The sequence below is a fragment of the Dioscorea cayenensis genome, unplaced genomic scaffold, assembly GCF_009730915.1.
Source record: "Dioscorea cayenensis subsp. rotundata cultivar TDr96_F1 unplaced genomic scaffold, TDr96_F1_v2_PseudoChromosome.rev07_lg8_w22 25.fasta BLBR01002206.1, whole genome shotgun sequence".
In the NCBI taxonomy this organism is placed as follows: Eukaryota; Viridiplantae; Streptophyta; class Magnoliopsida; order Dioscoreales; family Dioscoreaceae; genus Dioscorea; species Dioscorea cayenensis.
In genome coordinates, this window is record NW_024088597.1 from 2,804 (window position 1) to 20,896 (window position 18,093).

The 18,093-nt window shown below is 41.8% G+C and overlaps 1 non-coding gene across 1 annotated transcript; it reads right to left on the reverse strand.

Moving 5' to 3' along the window:
- Positions 1 to 7,897: 7,897 nt before the first annotated feature.
- Positions 7,898 to 8,004, reverse strand: LOC120257582. The gene has a single exon (XR_005535730.1). It is a non-coding gene; the product is annotated as a small nucleolar RNA R71 (small nucleolar RNA).
- Positions 8,005 to 18,093: the final 10,089 nt, after the last annotated feature.

Genomic DNA, 18,093 nt, shown 5'->3' on the forward strand with positions numbered 1-18,093 from the left:
TAACCCTAGTACATACAATACACCCATCCCCCACCTAGTGTTGTACATTGTCCCCAATGTACACTAATCATGAAAAGCATGGTAATATATGCAATGAAAACAATGGAGGAGGGTGGAACGAACTTCCCTAGTCTATCTTGTGCACACGACGAGATGTGACCCGAATAAAAGTTGCTGCAAGCTTTTCATGTCGGGTCCGGCTTCCATGGAATGTGGAGAGGCTCACAAAGCTCCCTTAAGATTGCCAAAATAAATAATAGGGAGTACTCAAAACACAACAATACTAGATGAAGAGTAGCAAACTTCTACACAAGGTTGGTAGGGCATCCCCTTCCCAACTTATTACAACTAAACAAACACACTTGCATCAAAAGTAAAGCAAAGAAATAAACTAAAGAAGTAAAGCAAATGTCCATGCTCAAATATCCAACTAGTCATCACAAGATGTTGAAGATGTGGTTGTCTTGGTGTGCTTCGAAATTGCTCAAAACCTCCAAAGTAAGCTGGTGAAAGGTAGGATCATCAATTGAGAATAGATTCACCAAAAACCATGTGAAAGTAATTCCTTGAATTGTTCATGCGTCCCAAATATTTCCAAAATACCCCATTCTATGTGATGAAGTGTTCCACATGGTTTGGTCTTCAAAACTTCACACTTCGCCTTATGATAAGCATGCTTAAAGTGTGGTTCTTTGGGGTTGGCATTGTGTTTATTGGACGTTTGGAGGCAAATTTCTTGACTTGTGGCATTCCTACAACAATAAAAATGCAAATAAGAATGAAAGGAATCAAAAAGCATGTATCATATGGCATGAGAAGGGCTAAAACATGAAGAATATGAAGTGAATAGTTTCCATACGGGTCTCAATGAGGAGCGTATTGAGACAGTATGGGAACTATTCATTTTGCAAGAGTTTCCCCCAAATCATGAATTCGAAAAAAATTTACACAAAAATTCAAGATCATACAAAGACATGATGTTCATACCATAAAATACAAGCTAAAAGCTTGAAACATCCACACACAAGCTCAAGAAAACAAGAAGAAAAGAAAAGAAAAGATTTCATCAACCAAGTTTCATACCAACTAAGACCTTGAAAACACTTGAGTAGATCTTGAGGAGAAGTGCTAGATCTACTTCCCAAAGAGATCCGGCCATGGAGAGAGAGCTCATGGAGGCTAGGGCTCGGTTGGAGAAGAAGAACAATGAAGAGAGAGAAAAGAGGCCAAGTTCACATGCAAAACAAGGGGTCATACTACCTCAATGAGAAGCTCATTGAGGCCGTATGCTGACAAGGTCCCCTTGCTTATATCCCGCAAGTGCACGGGTTTGTCGAAGTAATAATCCAGGATGAGCGGGGTCGAATCCACAGGGAGTAGGAAGTAAAGACACTTAATTCTATTCTTAGCTATGTGGAGTATCAACAATGATAAGTGTGGTAATGATTCAATTCTCTGAAATTAAAAGCAACAAGTAAGAGAGCAAAAGTAAGGAGCATGCAAGGCAATCGATAAAGATGGGGTACTCGGATGATGCTTCACCTAGGATAATCGCTTCAAGTGCAAGAACTCTCTATTATGCTTCCTAATCAATGCAATGGTGAGTGGTGGAAATCCTTACATACATAGTCCCAAATCTAAGGTCAACTATGCCTAACTCTATACATGTCCCGGAGGAGAAATCTAACAATCTCAACATCTCGCACTCGCATAGAGTTGTAATGAGCTCTAGAGATTCCAAGTGATAAATCTCTTCCTAGATTTTGACCTAACCCTTTGTTCCAAGTGGAAGGTCCCTAACCACGATTAAGCCGTAGATACTAAGATCACCTCAACGCTTCACTCCGTTGCACGCGCAACTAAGCCCCAGCGGAGGGTCATCTTTTAGACCATTCACTCTATTATGGCCGCAAAGAACTCGAGGAACAGAGGTAGAATCTATCACGTCAGAGGGAAAAGGGGACGCTCCTGTACCTCTCGACTCACCATCTCAACCCTCTCCAACCTAGCTTTGTCTAACGCTCGTGGTGTGTTACTCACTCACAAGGTTACCAACAAGAACTCTCAATCCTAGTGTCACTTTAGGGGAAATGTTCATACAATCAAGCATTCAAGGTTGGAAATCACAATAAACATCAATTTATTGAAAGCATAATAAAGAAGTTCAAAGAAATGAATACATCCTAGGGTTCACAATCACCCAAGTACCCACTAGGGGGTTTAGCGCTCCATGGAGCTAAGTACAATCAAAGAAATTGAATGTAAAAGCAATGAATCCGTAAAGAAACCCCCTCGATGGTCATGTCGATGGTCTTATGGAAAGTCCTCTACTCATCGTCCAAGGATTCCTTCGTCCGGTATAGGATACGCCTCGATCGAAGCTCCCCTACCAACCTTCTTCCTAATGGAATCACGATGTCGGAGCCGTAGAACCTCTCAAAAACCTTGGCCAATACCCCTCGAAACCCTAGCCGAATCCCTCTCGCATGTAGGGGAAAAGATGGAGAAAAGAATACCAAAATCGGGGCTGAATCGGCTTTAAATAGGGCTGGAATCGGGCAACTCCACGGGCGTGGACGCTACACGCCCGTCGTGGAATTTCCACAGGGCGTGGATAATTTCCACACGCCCGTGTGGATTCTGTTTCTCCGATTTCTCGGCAGTGTGAGCAGATCATCGCTACGGTGATTGCTACAGTAGCTGCCTCTCTGATCGCTCGAATCGCGAGGAGGTTGGCACAAACTCTAGCATCTCACACCCTGTCCTATGTCTTGCATTTGAACCTTAGCAAGATCTCCTCCAAAAATAGGTGCATTATGATCCACATTGGCCTATTTCCTTCATACTTAGCCTCACTGACCCCTACTCGCGTAAAAAGTAACATTAAAACACACATATTAATGTAAAAACCTAAAAAAAGTAATGCTCAACATAAGGAATGAACGCTTCGCATTCATATCGCACAAGCACTTATCATATGCTCAACATAAGGAATTTCTTGAGGAGCTCATTGAGGCCGTGAGAGGTAGAGAAAAGTTGCTGGATGGTCTTGAGGAGCTCATTGAGGCCGTGAGAGGTAGTGTAAACTTTCTGGAATTTCTTGAGGACCTCAATGAGCAGCTCATTGAGGCCGTATGGCTTCTAAAATCAAGTGTTAAAGTCATCCTAGCTTCTCCAAACACATGGCCATGGCTATAATATGTTCTAAAATTATCTCCGACATAAAATAATGGTTCAAATACTCAATCTAATGCATGAAGTGATGACCAAATCAAGTGTTACTCCACAATAAAAATTAAGTAAACAACCACATGAACAATGATCATGATGAACAAAATAGTCAGGACATGGACTTATTCAAATTCAGAACTCTAAGAAAATACGAAAAATGATAAGAACATGAACATGAACACAAAGAACAAACAAATATGAAAATAAACCCTCAATGCTTGGGTTGCCTCCCAAGAAGCGCTTGTTTAACATCATTAGCTCGACGCACCTCTTGCTTACCTTAAGGAGGCTTGAAGAGGGTATGTTCATCTCGACAACATGTAGCATAGCTACTTCCATGAAAGAAAAGAATTACCTTACGGGATGACGAGCTTGTGGAGACCAAGAACATGGTACCTTTAGGTCTCCATGGGAAGAGCTTGGGCCGGGAATTGTGCAATTTAAACACGGGCGGATCCTTATATGGTTTGAGCATCCTCCCCGCTCCTATTCTATTCCCGACTGAATTGCCATGGAGCTTCCTCAAAAACCTTTTCGGCCTTCAAGGGAATAGGTATGGTTGAAAATTTTTCAAACTCGGCATCGGTGGGTCATTGGGCGGTGTAAACCTCCTATCCAAATCTCCTTCTTCAACCAAAGTCATTCTTCCATTAATTACCCACAAAAATCATTTGGGCCTCCAAGGAAAAAGTTTTGGTTGGGACGTATCCAACATTAGCATCGATGGGTCATTGGATGGCTTCAACCTCCTACCCATATCTTCAATTGTCCTAAAAAATTCTCTCTTGTGCTTGGTGATTTGAGTCACTTCCATGCTAAGGGCTAGCTCACGTGATATTTGTGCCACTTCTTCTACCTTTTTCACCTCCAATACACCAAAGTTCTCATCCACCTCACTATCATCATATTTCTCTTCAATTTCATTGTTGCTTGTGGTTGGAAGTTCAATTGCTCTCTCTTGAAATAATTGTTCAACCCGATTCTCTAATTTGTGAAGAGAAGCTTGCACCAACAAAAGTGTGGCATCGATGGCCTCAAATCGGGCATTACATTTGGCGCCAAGGGCATGAAGGTCGGTGGTGAGAGCATCAAATTTGGTGCTGATGTCTCGAAACCTCTGTTTAGTATTTATCATGAATTTTGCCAACACGTCCTCTGTTGTAAATCTCTTTACTAGTGGTGATTGTTGCATTTTTGAACCCCGATGAGGTGCAACCTCATGATTTTTCCCTTGATTCAATGAAAAATTTGGGTGGTATTTCCAACCCGGATTGTAAGTTGAGCTGTAAGGGTTTCCTTGTGGTCTTTGGTTTTCAATATAATCAACATGGGCATCAACTTTAGTGGCCGAAACTGTGTTCGAATCATTCAAATTGCAAGCCCCTTGCATTTGCCAAGAAAATTGTACCTTGCACAAAAGAAAATATAAAGAACAAAGTTAAATAAAATAAAAAAAAAATATATGTACAAATAAAAGAAAAATGGCTAGAGCAATAGATTACAAGCTTTCCTAATATTCATTGAAGTCCTGGCAACGGCGCCAAAAACTTGATTGATCTCCCGCAAGTGTACGGGGTCGCCAAGTAATACCCTATGAGTGACACAAAGGTCATAGTATTCCACGGGGCCAAGGAAGTATTATTACTCACTCTTCATCTATTATCTAGCCTACAATTCTTAGTATGAAGAACAAATGAAATAAAATAAAACAAACTAACTAATCTATGACCGACCAACTAGCACAGGGATATAAACAAACAAGGGAGTATCAAGCATGAGAAGGGAGTATTTGGACAAGGAATCACCTAGGGCTGTCATTAAGTCCCAAACTAGGATGAGTTAAAGATGGATTGATGAAAATTGAGACCTAGAGACCTCGTGAGTAGATTAGCCCCAATCTCCCTGTGACTAACCCCTGATCCCATACGAATGTCAATCGGAATCTCTTCCAGATTAACACACCTATGATCGCATTAAATTCTTGGAGTTCTCTAATAGGAGTAAACTTGCTATCCTTCGGCTTAAACCTAGCAAAGGAGGGCTACCAACACCCGATCTCTCGGTGTGTAGGCACAAGTATCCCTTTTCAATCTCTCCTAGATCTAGTACAAGTGAGTAGGTCACATCTACGCATACAACTCATAGTAGAATTACGGATCTCTCCATATATGTAATTCTAGGCATGAAAGCATGAAAGATTGAATCTCAAACAACCATCAAAGTCAATGAAGAACAACATTCCAAGTTCATACACAAGAATACACCCTAGGGTTCATCCAAATCCAAACACCAAAATAAGTTAATCTCTCATGACAAGGGATACTTATACAACATACAATGAAAAGAAAGACAATAAAGATGCAAGAAAGCTCCCTCTACGGTCTTGATCTCCTTAGATTGATGAAGCCTTGAATGGTGATGCAATGGTGGCTTAAAACTTCACTCTAACTCCTTCTCCTATGCTCCTCTCCCTCTTGGTGATGATGTTTGCTCGTTTCCCACAAGGATCGTCGCCGGAAGATGGCCGAAAGGCCTCAAGGATGTGTGGTAGCGGCGGCCCAAGAGGCCAAGAAGAAGTCTCTCCAAAAAGTCCTCAAAGACCCCCTTATATAGCTCCACAATCACTCTCCAAAATGGGCTCAATGAGGACCTCATTGGGGTGGTATACGAGCTCAATGAGGACCTCATTGAGCCCCTCATTGACACTGTTTGGGGTAGGCAAACTCCACAAATGCTCTCATAATAGTATCTATACTGGCTCAATGAGCACCTCATTGAGCCAGTATGCCTTCAAACAAACATCTTCTTTTATATCTACAATGATCATCCTGGGCTCCATACCGGGCAGCATTGAGGCCGTATGCCATGATTCAATTCCTGACATGAAACTATCCAGGTGCTACAGTGGTTGCTGCAGCGATCTTACTACATTACCGTGACCTGGTTTTCTTCTATTTTTCGCCCAAATTATATCTTCGTGTTCTCCATGGCATTCTCATGCCCTGCAAAGCAAATAACACACGATTAAGTACAAAATGGGCATCAATTCTAATAAAAATACATGCTAGAGGTAATAAATACATATACTAAAATACGTATATTTAGACACTTATCAGAATCTCTTTATTATGCTTTCAATTAATTGATGTTTATTGTGAGTTCCAATCTTGGAGACTTGATTGTATGAATACTCCCCAAGAGTGACACTAGGGTTGAGAGTTCTTGTTGGTAACTCTTCTGAGTGAGTGACACACAATGAGAGTTAGACAAAGGTAGATTGGAGAGGGTTGAGAGGGTGAATCGAGAGGTAGCAGAGCGTCCTCTTTCCCCTCTGGTGTGATCTATCCTACCTCCACGTTCCAAGAGTTCTTTGCGGCCATAGTAGAGTGAATGGGCTAAGGGATGACCTTCCGCTGGGGCTTAGTTGCGAGTGCAACGGAGTGAAGCTTTGAAGTGATTTTAGCACCTAGGGCTTAATTGTGGCTAGGGATCTTCCACCTTGACCAAAAGATTAGGTCTATACATAAAAATAGGGTTTATTACTTGGAATCCCTATAGCTCATTGCAATTCTATGTGAGTGTGAGGTTGAGAGGTTATTCAATCTCTCCTCCGAGACATGTATAGAGTTAGACATGGTTGACCTTAGATTTGGGATCATGTAATTAAGGATTTCCACGACTCATTGTTGCATCAATTAGGAAGTATAATAGAGGGTTCTTGCACTTGAAATGATTGTCCTAGGCAGATCAATGTCAGAATACCCCATCTTTATCGATTGTCTTACCTTCTCCTTTACTTGTGCTCTCTATCTTGTTGTTTTTATTTTTGTTATTTCATATTTTGTCACACTTATCACTATTCATCTTCCACATTAGTTAAGAAACAACTTAAGTGTCTTTTTCTCTACTCTCTGTAGATACGATACCCACTTATGTGGGATTATTACTTCGACACCCGTGCATTTGTGGTTTACACGCATATACGGACGTGTCAAGTTTTTGGCGCCGTTGCCGGGGAGTAGGCGTTTAGAGATGCTTTGCACTTTGTTTTCTTAGCTATTCATTTATTCATTCTATTTCATATTTTCTTATTCTATCATCGTTCTGATTTTTTTTTCTTTTTTTTTTGGTGCAGCTCTGAGTTATGGCCCGAGGGAACCCCTTAATACTGATTAAAGGAGATCCCTAGCTTGAACGTATACTGAGAAGAAAAGGGAAAGAACTTGTGCAAGAATACTCTAATCTAGCTGATTTGGGAGTAGAAGAATTTGAAATCATGGCAGAATAGAATGAGTAACAGTGGACATTATCCGATTATGCCAGACCTTCAGTATTGGGGACATAATCGAGAATTGTGCATCCCCCAATTACAGCTCCGAACTTCGAGCTGAAGTCGGCATTCATCCACATGTTGCAGCAATCTGCACAGTTTAATGGTTTGGCCGATGAGGATCCGAACAGTCATATAGAGAACTTTCTTGAGATGTGCGACATGCTTAAGATAAATGGGGTAACTGATGATGCCATAAAGTTGAGAGCCTTCCCATTTTCCTTGAAAGGGAGAGCAAAGAAGTGGCTACACTCATTACATAGATCATCAATTACCACATGGGAGGAGATGGTAGAAGCTTTTCTTGGCCGATATTTCCCTCCCGGAAAATCAGTAAAGCTTAGGAATGAGATCTCGTCCTTTGTACAGTTGGAATTGGAGTCTTTATTTGAGACGTGGGAAAGGTTCAAGGAGCTCCTGAGAAAGTGCCCACAACACGGATTCCCGGAGTGGATGATTGTTCAGAACTTTTACAATGGTCTGAATCCGAGTACAAGACAACTCCTGGATGCGGCAGCAGGAGACACCTTAGGTAGCAAGATCCCGATGAGACCCGTCAATTAATTGAAGAAATGGGGTTAAACAGCTACTAATGGAATGCCAGGGAGAAGAAAAAGGTGGCCGATCTTCATGAGATAGATGAAGTGACTTCGTTGGCGTCTCAAGTGGAATCATTGAGTAAGAAGTTAGATCATCTAACCTCGAATAGAGTGGCGGTCGTGATTACTTGCACCGAGTGTGGTGGAGGACATGTTTCCTCTGATTACCTGATATCTATTGGTGATGCATTGAGCCAGTATGGTTACTATTACATGAGCTGGAGTGCACTTTTGCTTACCCTAAATAGTCTCAACGAGGAGCTCATTGAGCCAGTATACCGCCTATTTGGAGGCTATTTTGAGCCGGTATACTGCCAATATGGAGGCCATTTTGAGGGTGTTTTGAGTCTATTTTGAGAGCATACGGGCTGGTTTGGAGAGGGAGTATACCGGGGGTATATTAGGGCATTTTGGAGGCTCTTTCGGGGGACTTTTGGAGATCTTGGGCAGCCAACACTTAGAGAAGAGGAGGAGAAATGAAGACATCATCTGAGAAGAGCTTAGCTTGAGGCTTGGAGGTGATCAAGAGTTTGAACTTCAAGGGGAGAGCTTCATCATCAAGGGAGGAGGAGCATTCGGCATTCCTTGGGCTAAAGGAAGCATCAATTGGCCGACATTGTTCTTCTTCTTCATCATTCGGAGTAAGGAGTGCCATTTATTCTTTTATTTCTTGTTTTTGTTGAGTTTGTGACACTTGTTTATATGATGGCTGACAAGGTCCCTTTGCGTATATCCCGCAAGTGCACTGGTTTGTCGAAGTAATAATCCCGGATGAGCGGGTATCGAATACACAGGGAGTAGGGAATAAAAATATTTCATCCGCTTCCTAGCTATGTGAAAGATCAGTTGTGATAAGTGTGATAATGATTCAACTCTCAAAAGTAAAAGCAACAAGTAAGAGAACACGAGTAAAGGAGGAGGTAAGGCAATCGATAAAGATGGGGTACTCGGATAATGCTCCGCCTAGGATAATTTTTTCAAGTGCAAGAACCCTCTATTTTGCATCCTAATCAATGCAATGGTGAGTTGTGAAAATCCTTAATTACATAGTCCCAAATCTAAGGGCAACTATGCCTAACTCTATACATGTCCCGGATGAGAGATTAGATAACCTCTCAACCTCACACTCGAATAGAGTTGCAAAGAGCTCTAGAGATTCCAAGTGATAAATCTCTTCCTAATTATAGACCTACCCCTTTGTTCCTGGTGGAAGGTCCCCAACCACGATTAAGCCGTAGATACTAAGATCACCTCAACGCTTCACTCCGTTGCACGCGCAACTAAGCCCCATCGGAGGGTCATCTCTTAGACCATTTACTCTATTACATCAGAGGGGAAAGGGGACGCTCCTGTACCTCTCGACTCACCATCTCAACCCTCTCCAACCTAGCTTTGTCTAACGCTCGTGGTGTGTTACTCACTCACAAGGTTACCAACAAGAACTCTCAATCCTAGTGTCACTTTAGGGGAAATGTTCATACAATCAAGCATTCAAGGTTGGAACTCACAACAAACATCAATTAATTGAAAGCATAATAAAGAGATTCAATGAAACAAATACATCCTAGGGTTCACAAATACCCAAGTACTCACTAGGGGTTTTGCTCTCCATGGAGCTAAGTACAATCAAAGAAATAGAATGTAAAAGCAATGAATCCATAGAGAAACCCCCTCGATAGTCTTGTCGATGGTCTTGTGGAAAGTCCTCTACTCGTTGTCCAAGGATTCCCTTGTCTGGTATAGGATACGCCTCGACGGAAGCTCCCCTACCAACCTTCTTCCTCAGGAATGATGATGTCGGAGCCGTAGGACATCTCCAAAGCCTTAGCCAATACCTCTCAAAACCCTAGCTGAAACCCTCTCTCAAGTTGGGGAAAAGATAGAGAAAAGAATGCTGAAATCAGTGTTGAATCGGCCTTAAATAGGGCTGGAATCGGGCGACCACAATGGCTTGTGGATTTTACACATGCCCATGGGGAATTTCCACACTGCGTGTATAATTTCCACACTGCTGTGGATTCTCGAATTCTGTTTTCTCGGCGGCTCTGAACAGTGTTTCTCGATTGCTTTCTCTACGATGCCCGCCTAAAAAGACTTCCCGAGTCCATACTTTCATCGAGGTGACGCAAACGGGCACACGTTCACGTCGTGGATCGCTTTGCTTCTTTAATGACGGACAAGTTGGTGGAGATCTTGTTCTATGTGCATGAGTCAAAATGCTTGAGTGTGACTGCCCTTGTCCTCCTACAAATGGTTGTGCTAACTCAAATACGAGGAGGTTGGCACACACTTTAGCATCTCACACCCGACTTATGTCTTCGCGTTTGAACCTTAGCAAGATTTCCTCCAAAATCGGTGCATTATGATCCACATTGGCTTCTTTTCTTCATACTCGGCCTCACAACCCTACCTGCATAAAAGTAACATAAAAACACACATATTAGTGTAAAAATCCGACAAAAGTAATGCTCAACATAAGGAAATAATGCTTCACATTCATATCACACAAGCAATCGTAGTAATTCATCGTAGCAACAACGTTCACATGTACCGAGAAATCGAGAACAGAGAATCCACTGCAGGGCGTGTGGAAATTATCCACGCCCATGTGGAAATTCCCTGCACGGGTGCGTGTAGCGTCCCACGCCCCGTGGAGTTGCCCGATTCGACCCTATTTAAAGCCGATTCAGCCCCGATTTTGGTATTCTTTTTCTCCATCTTTTCCCCAACTTAGGAGAGGGCTTCAGCTAGGGGTTTTGAGGGTATTGGCCAAAGTTTTGGAGAGGTTCTACGGCTCCGACATCGTGATTCCATTAGGGAGAAGGTTGGTAGGGGAGCTTCGATCGAGGCGTATCCTATACCGGACTTAAGGAATCCTTGGACGAGCGAGTAGAGGACTTTCCACAAGACCATCGACACCCGACCATCGAGGGGGTTTCTTTATGGATTCATTGCTTTTACATTCAATTTCTTTGATTGTACTTAGCTCCATGGAGAGCTAAACCCCTAGTGGGTACTTGGGTGATTGTGAACCCTAGGATGTATTCGTTTCTTTGAACTCTTTATTATGCTTTCAATAAATTGATGTTTATTGTGAGATCCAACCTTGAATGCTTGATTGTATGAACATTTCCCCTAGAGTGACACTAGGGTTGAGAGTTCTTGTTGGTAACCTTGTGAGTGAGTGACACACCACGAGCTGCTAGACAAAAGCTAGGGTTGGAGAGGGATTGAGAGGGTGAGTCGAGAGGTGCAGGAGCATCCCCTTTCCCCTCCGATGTGATAGATTCTACCTCTGTTCCTCGAGGTTTCTTTTGCGGCCATAATAGAGTGAATGGTCTAAGGGATGAAACCTCACTGGGGCCTAGTTGCGCGTGCAATGGAGTGAAGCGTTGAGGTGATCTTAGTATCTAAGGCTTAATTGTGGCTAGGTACCTTCCGCCTGGACCAAAGGGTTAGGTCTAAATCTAGGAAGAGATTTATCACTTGGAATCCCTTAGAGCTCATTGCAACTCTATGCGAGTGCGAGGTGTTGAGATTGTTCGATTTCTCCTCCGGGACATGTATAGAGTTAGGCATAGTTGACCTTAGATTTGGGACTATGTATGTAAGGATTTCCACCACTCACTATTGCATTGATTAGGAAGCATAATAGAGAGTTTTTGCACTTGAAGCGATTATCCTAGGTGAAGCATCATCCGAGTACCCCATCTTTATCGATTGCCTTGCCTCCTCCTTACTTTTGCTCTCTTACTTGTTGCTTTTAATTTCTGAGAATTGAATCATTATCACACTTATCATTATTGATACTCTACATAGCTAAGAATCGAATTAATTGTCTTTACTCCCTACTCCCTGTGGATTCGACCCCGCTCACCCGGGATTATTACTTCGACAAACCAGTGCACTTGCGGGATATAAGCAAGGGGACCTTGTCAAATGCATTTGGGTTGATTTATATCTTGGCTCATTGTTCTTCATGTCTAGAACTATAAAATGGAGAGATCCTTAGTTCTTTATTGAGTTGTATGTGTAGATGTGACCTACTCACATGTACTAGATCTTGAATGAGCCTGAAGGGGTATTCTTGTATCGATATGCCGAGAGATTGGGTGTCAGTAACCTCCGAATATTAAGGATACACTTAGAGTAAGTATATCCTTATTGCGGGATTTCCGTACACTTAATGCAATCATAGGAATGCAATTAAGGAGAGATCCTTATCGACAATTGTGTGGGATTAGGGTTTAATCGCTGAGAAATTGGGGTTGAACTATTCTTGGAATCCTTCAGTTTAAATCATCCTTGCTTTACTCTTACCATGCATCTATATACCATGATGACCCCTCATGGGGATCCTCATCCCTAGGCCTATTTTTATTATCATTACTTTTGCGATCTCCTTGCTTACCTTGGAATTGTTATACTTGTGTTCTATTTATATTCTTGCATGTATTAGAGTAGTATACCATGGTTAAGTTGTAAGGTTAGAAAGTAAGCGATGGAGGAGTAATAGGAGCTCCTTAGACCCGTGGAATACGATCCTTTGGGCTTTTGCTCAAGGTATTACTTGGTGACCCAGTACACTTGCGGGCGATCAATCAGTGACACTAAGGGTCAGAATCTCCATTGGTAATCCTTGTGAGTGAGTGACACACCATGAGGGTTAGACAAAGAAAGATTGGAGAGGGTTGAGAGGGTGAGTCGAGAGGTAGCGGTGCGTCCCCTTTCCCCTTCGGTGTGATTTATCCTACGTCTGTGTTCCAAAACTTCTTGGCGGTCACAATAGACTGAAGTGATAAGAGAGGAACTCCGCTGGGTCTTAGTTACACAAGCAACAGAGTGAAGTGTTTAAATAATCCTTAGTGTCTGGGGTTAGATCTACTTAAAAGAATAGGGTTTATCAGTTGGAATCTCTAGAGCTTCTTGCAACTGTACACAGTGTGAGGTGTTGGGAATGATTAATTTCTCCACCAGGGCATATTGTAGAGTTAGTCACCGTTGACCTTAGGTTTGAGACCCTGTATCTTAGGATATCCATGACTCATTAAGCATCAGTTAGGAGACATAATAGTTGGTCTTGCACTTGAAACAATAATCCTAGAGGGATTAATGTCCGAGTGCCCCATTTTTTATCGATTGCCTTTCCTCTCATTTTATCATGCTTCTCTTTCTTATTTTTTTTTAGTTTTTTTTACATTGATTTTATCCACACCACTATTGTTCCATCTTCACCTAGTTAAGTAGCAATATTTGTGTTCTAATTACTATTCCCTGTGGATACAATAACCTACTCACCTGGGAATTATTACTTCGACAAACCCATGCACTTGCGGGTCACACGCAAGGGGGTGTCTCTGGGGTTAGGGATCTTTCGCCTAGAAGTATGGCTACATCTATCTTTAGGAATCGGTTTCACTCTTAGGTATCCTTAGATCTTATTGCTGTCATATGGGGTGTGAGGTGTTGAGATTGAGTGATTTCTCCACTGGGACCTTGTCGGAACTATTACTGGTGGCTTGGAGGAAAGGGTCGGTTGTTCTTTCATAACCCCGACTCATTAAATTCGGTTTAGAAGCATTTAGCAAGTTTTAAGCTCCATATTAGATCCTAGGGGGAGCATTACCCAAGTACCTCATCTTTATTGATTAAGATCTCCTTTACTTTCTATCTTTCCCCTTTGCTTGCCTATTAATATTCTTGCAATTAGTTTATTTCATCACAACTATTGATTTTGACTATACAACTATTAATATTCTTGCAATTAGTTTATTTCATCATAATTAGTTATTCCATTCCCTGTGGATTCGACTACCCACTCAGTGGGGTACTTTATTTCTTTGACACCCGTGCACTTGCGGTACACACACGCAATTCAGAATGTGTCACAAGTCTTTGATGCATTGGCAAGATAGAAGACCTTCAGCTCATGGGAGGAGCTAAAGAAGGAACTGTGTGATCAATTTCTTCCTTGTAACATAGGGTGGGTTGTTGTTTTCATGTATATATCGTATTCACTTTGCATGTATTTTGTGAGGTTTAATGCCTGTTTTGCGCTTAATCATCTATTATTTACTTTGTAGGGCATAAGGAAGCCATGGAGAACAAGAAGATATCATTTGGACGAAAAGAGAAGAAAACAGGAATTTCATACTACCCCCATACTACCCAGTATGGGGGCCGTATGCACTGTAGCAGCGGAATGATTTGCAGTGTCTGCCCAGATTTCCATACTACCCAGTATACGGGGCCATATGGAGGCCGTATGCACCCCGTATGGATCGCGAATCGAGGGTTTTTGAGTGTTATACGACCCCCATACGACCCGTATGCCTCGGGGGGTATAAATACCAACTTTTAGGGCAGAACAAGCACCTTTTGTTAGACCTTTTTCTAGGCATATTTTGGGGAGACAATGGAGAGGTTTGTGGTGACCTTAGGGAGGAGAAGAAGGGAAAGGATGCTAGAAGATCATCCAAGCCCAAGGTCCAAGATTCTCAAGACAATAAGGCAACTTCATTCAAGGGGAGATCTACCATGATTTGAAGGAAGGAGACCCGCGGCTAGAGGAAACATCATTGGGCACTCCTTTGCCGGGGAAAGCGTTATTCGGCATATTCTTCACCCCCTCGTCCACCATTTCATCTAGGGAGTGTCATTTATGCTTTTGTTTCATGTTTTGTTTGTTTGTATTGCTTGTTGTCGGATGATGACACACTAGACCCCCAAGGCCACCGGGTGTTGGTAAACCTTGGGGGGTTTTATCATGTATGTTGGATGATAACTTGTTAATTCCATGTTTTGCTAATTTTGAGATTTAATCCATTGTTTTCATGCTAAGTGCTACACTAAGGAAAAATCCGTAGCTCTTTTATGAGTGATGCATGTAGATGTGACTTGCTCGCATGTATTAGATCATGAATGGATTAGAAGGGGATACTTGTATGATCACGCGGAGAAATCGGGTGTTTGGTAGCCCTCCATGTAGGTTTAATCCGAAGAAGAGTAGGTTTACTCCTAAGTGAGATTTCCTCATACTTAATGTAATCGTAGGGATATAGATTTGGGAGAAATTCCTATCTATGTTCGTATGGGATTAGGGTTCAATCGCCGAGAAATTGGGGTTGTTCTAATCTTGGAATCTCATGGTCCATTTTACCCTTACATCTTTAGATTATCATCCATGTTGCATGATAACCCCTCAAGGGCATCCACATCCATAGGCCTTTGCATTTCATTGATTCTCTTGCTTGCTTATTGCGTGTTCTCTTTAATTTGTTGGCAAATATCGTTTTAGCTATAATTACATTTAGTAGAGTAAAATTCATCGCTTGAGATCTTAGGCTAGATAATAGCTCAAGAAGGAGTAATAGGAGATCCTTAGCCCCATGGAATACGATCCTCGTGTCTTCACACGAGGTATTACTTGGCGATCCCGTACACTTGCGGGGAAGCAATCAGTTGTAAGGGTCTTCTTGAAGTAGTTGAGGCAAACGACCACTGTCCTGGAGTATGTGAAGGCACTCACATCCCTTATACTCGATGTTGATTGTCGTAGAACCGGTCCTCGAACCAAGCAAACGCCTCTCCAAACCATAGCTGCTAGCACCTCTAAAGATGGGTAAAAGATAGGAAAAAGATCCCCAAAGAATCCTAAGAACGTGGTATTTATAGGGGCTGGAATCGGGCATCCACAAAGCCATGTGGAATTTCCACATGGCCGTGTGGATTTCTAGAAATCAATTTTCTATGAGCTCTTACTAATGTTGCACTCTTTTCAGTGAGGCCACATGAATGGGCACACCTCCATGCGGTAGATCATGGCATGTCTTCAATGAAACCACATTGACCGAGCTCTTGCTAATGTTGCACGAGTCGGAACAAGTGAGTATGACTGCCATTGTGCCCCTCCACTTTGTGTTTTCTCTTGAGCACAATGGAGGTTGGCACACACCCATATGTCTTTGAGCACAACTTATGTCTTCACCTTTGCTCTATCAAAGAACTTCACCACAATCACATCCACGATCTACTTTTGCTTTCTTTTATCCAACTTTGTCTCCATAACTATACATGTACAAAAGAACACAAATACACACGAATAAGTGATAAAATCAGATAAAAGTGATGGTTTATGTAATAAAAGAATACTTCATATTACTTATGGACAAGCACTTCTCAGTGGTTTGTAGCAGGATTTCCATGCATGCTTGGTGAAGGATGATACCTTACCAAAAGAAGATGGCTATTGGGGGTGGTTTGTAGCAGGATTTTCTTATCTTCTTCACATGTTTACTGGTAAGTGTCTATTTGTTTCCTTACATATAAGAACGAATCACTGATAAACATGTAAGGTTTCACCGATCATTCTTAATATCGATGAATCCATGAAGTCATCCTTCTTGATAAGAACCACACTCTTGTATTAGTGTATCACACAAACAATCATGAGATCAATCATCCCCTTAGACATGTTTGTACAAAATGCTCTAGCCTTCACAACATCATTAACCACTCATAACAATCTATTAACTAGGGAGGATTTAGAAATTAAGTTACATTAAGTTAAGATCTCACTAACAAAATCTAATCATGGTCCTCAATCATTACAACGATTTATGTGGTCTTTTTAATCAATCATGCTTCTCAAGCATGTACAAAAATAACCATGTATCTGTAATACGCCTTAGAAAAAAATGAAAAGGATGTCATACACTATTATTAATGCATTCATTCACCTAAAACTACACCAAAAAAGTGCTTTTGAGGTGGTTTTCAAGCCCTATAGAGGCGGTTATAAACGCCTCTGTAGGTATAGCATTGGTTTTTTCACCCACTTCTAAACTGCCTCGTATCAAGCCGACTCTATATTCTAGAGCCAGTTTGTACCAACCGTTGGGGTAAGTTTCATCTACGGAAGCGGTTTTGAATAACAAAAGTAGAAGCGGTTATAACTGCCCCTATAGCTACTAAGTTTTCATTATCTATCAATAGTTTTAGAGGTGGTTATAACTGCCTCTATAGTTACTAACTTTTCATTACTCCTCAATAGTTTTAGAGGTAGTTATAATCGCCTCTTTCGCTACTAAGTTTTCATTACCCCTCTGATAAGTATCTAAATGTCTATATTTTAGTGTATGTATTTGATACATTTAGCATGTAGTTTTATAAGAATTGATGCCTGTTTTATGCTTAATCGAGTATTATTTGCTTTGCAGGGCATGTATTAGCCTTGGAGGACACGAGGATACGATTTGGGCTAAAAAAGAAAAGAAAACCAGGGCAATGTACTGTAGCGTATATATTGTAGCAAATTACCGTAGATGGAGTACTGTATCAGTGGTACTGTAGCAAGATTACTGTAGTATCCACTGTAGCACTTGGAGAATTTTTGAGCCAGGAATTGATCCAGGCCATATGGCCTCAATGTTGACCCGTATTGACCCCGGGATGAACATTGTAGCCAGAGAAGAGAAGAATTTGCTTGAAGGCATACTACCTCAATGAGGCCACCATTGGCCCCCTCATTGACCCCGTATGGCATGGTTTTTGGGGAGTTTTGGGTCTTATTTTGAGCCATATACGGCCTTCATACAGGGAGTATACTTGGGGTGGGGGAGCAGGGTTTATGGAGTATTGTGAGGACTTCTTGAGGGATCTTTTGGCAGCCAACACTTGGAGAGGATGAGAGAAAAATGAAGACATCTTTGTAGAGCTTGTCTTGAGGCTTGGAGGTGATCAAGAGCTTAAACTTCAAGGGAGAGCTTCACCATCAAGGGAGGAGAATTCGGCACTCATTTGGCTAGGGGAAGCGTCATTCGGCCTACATTGCTCTTCTTTATCATCATTTGGACTAGGGAGTGCCACTTACGTATTTGTTTCTTGTGTTTCTTGAGTTTGTTATATTTGTTTGTATGATGGCACACTAGACCG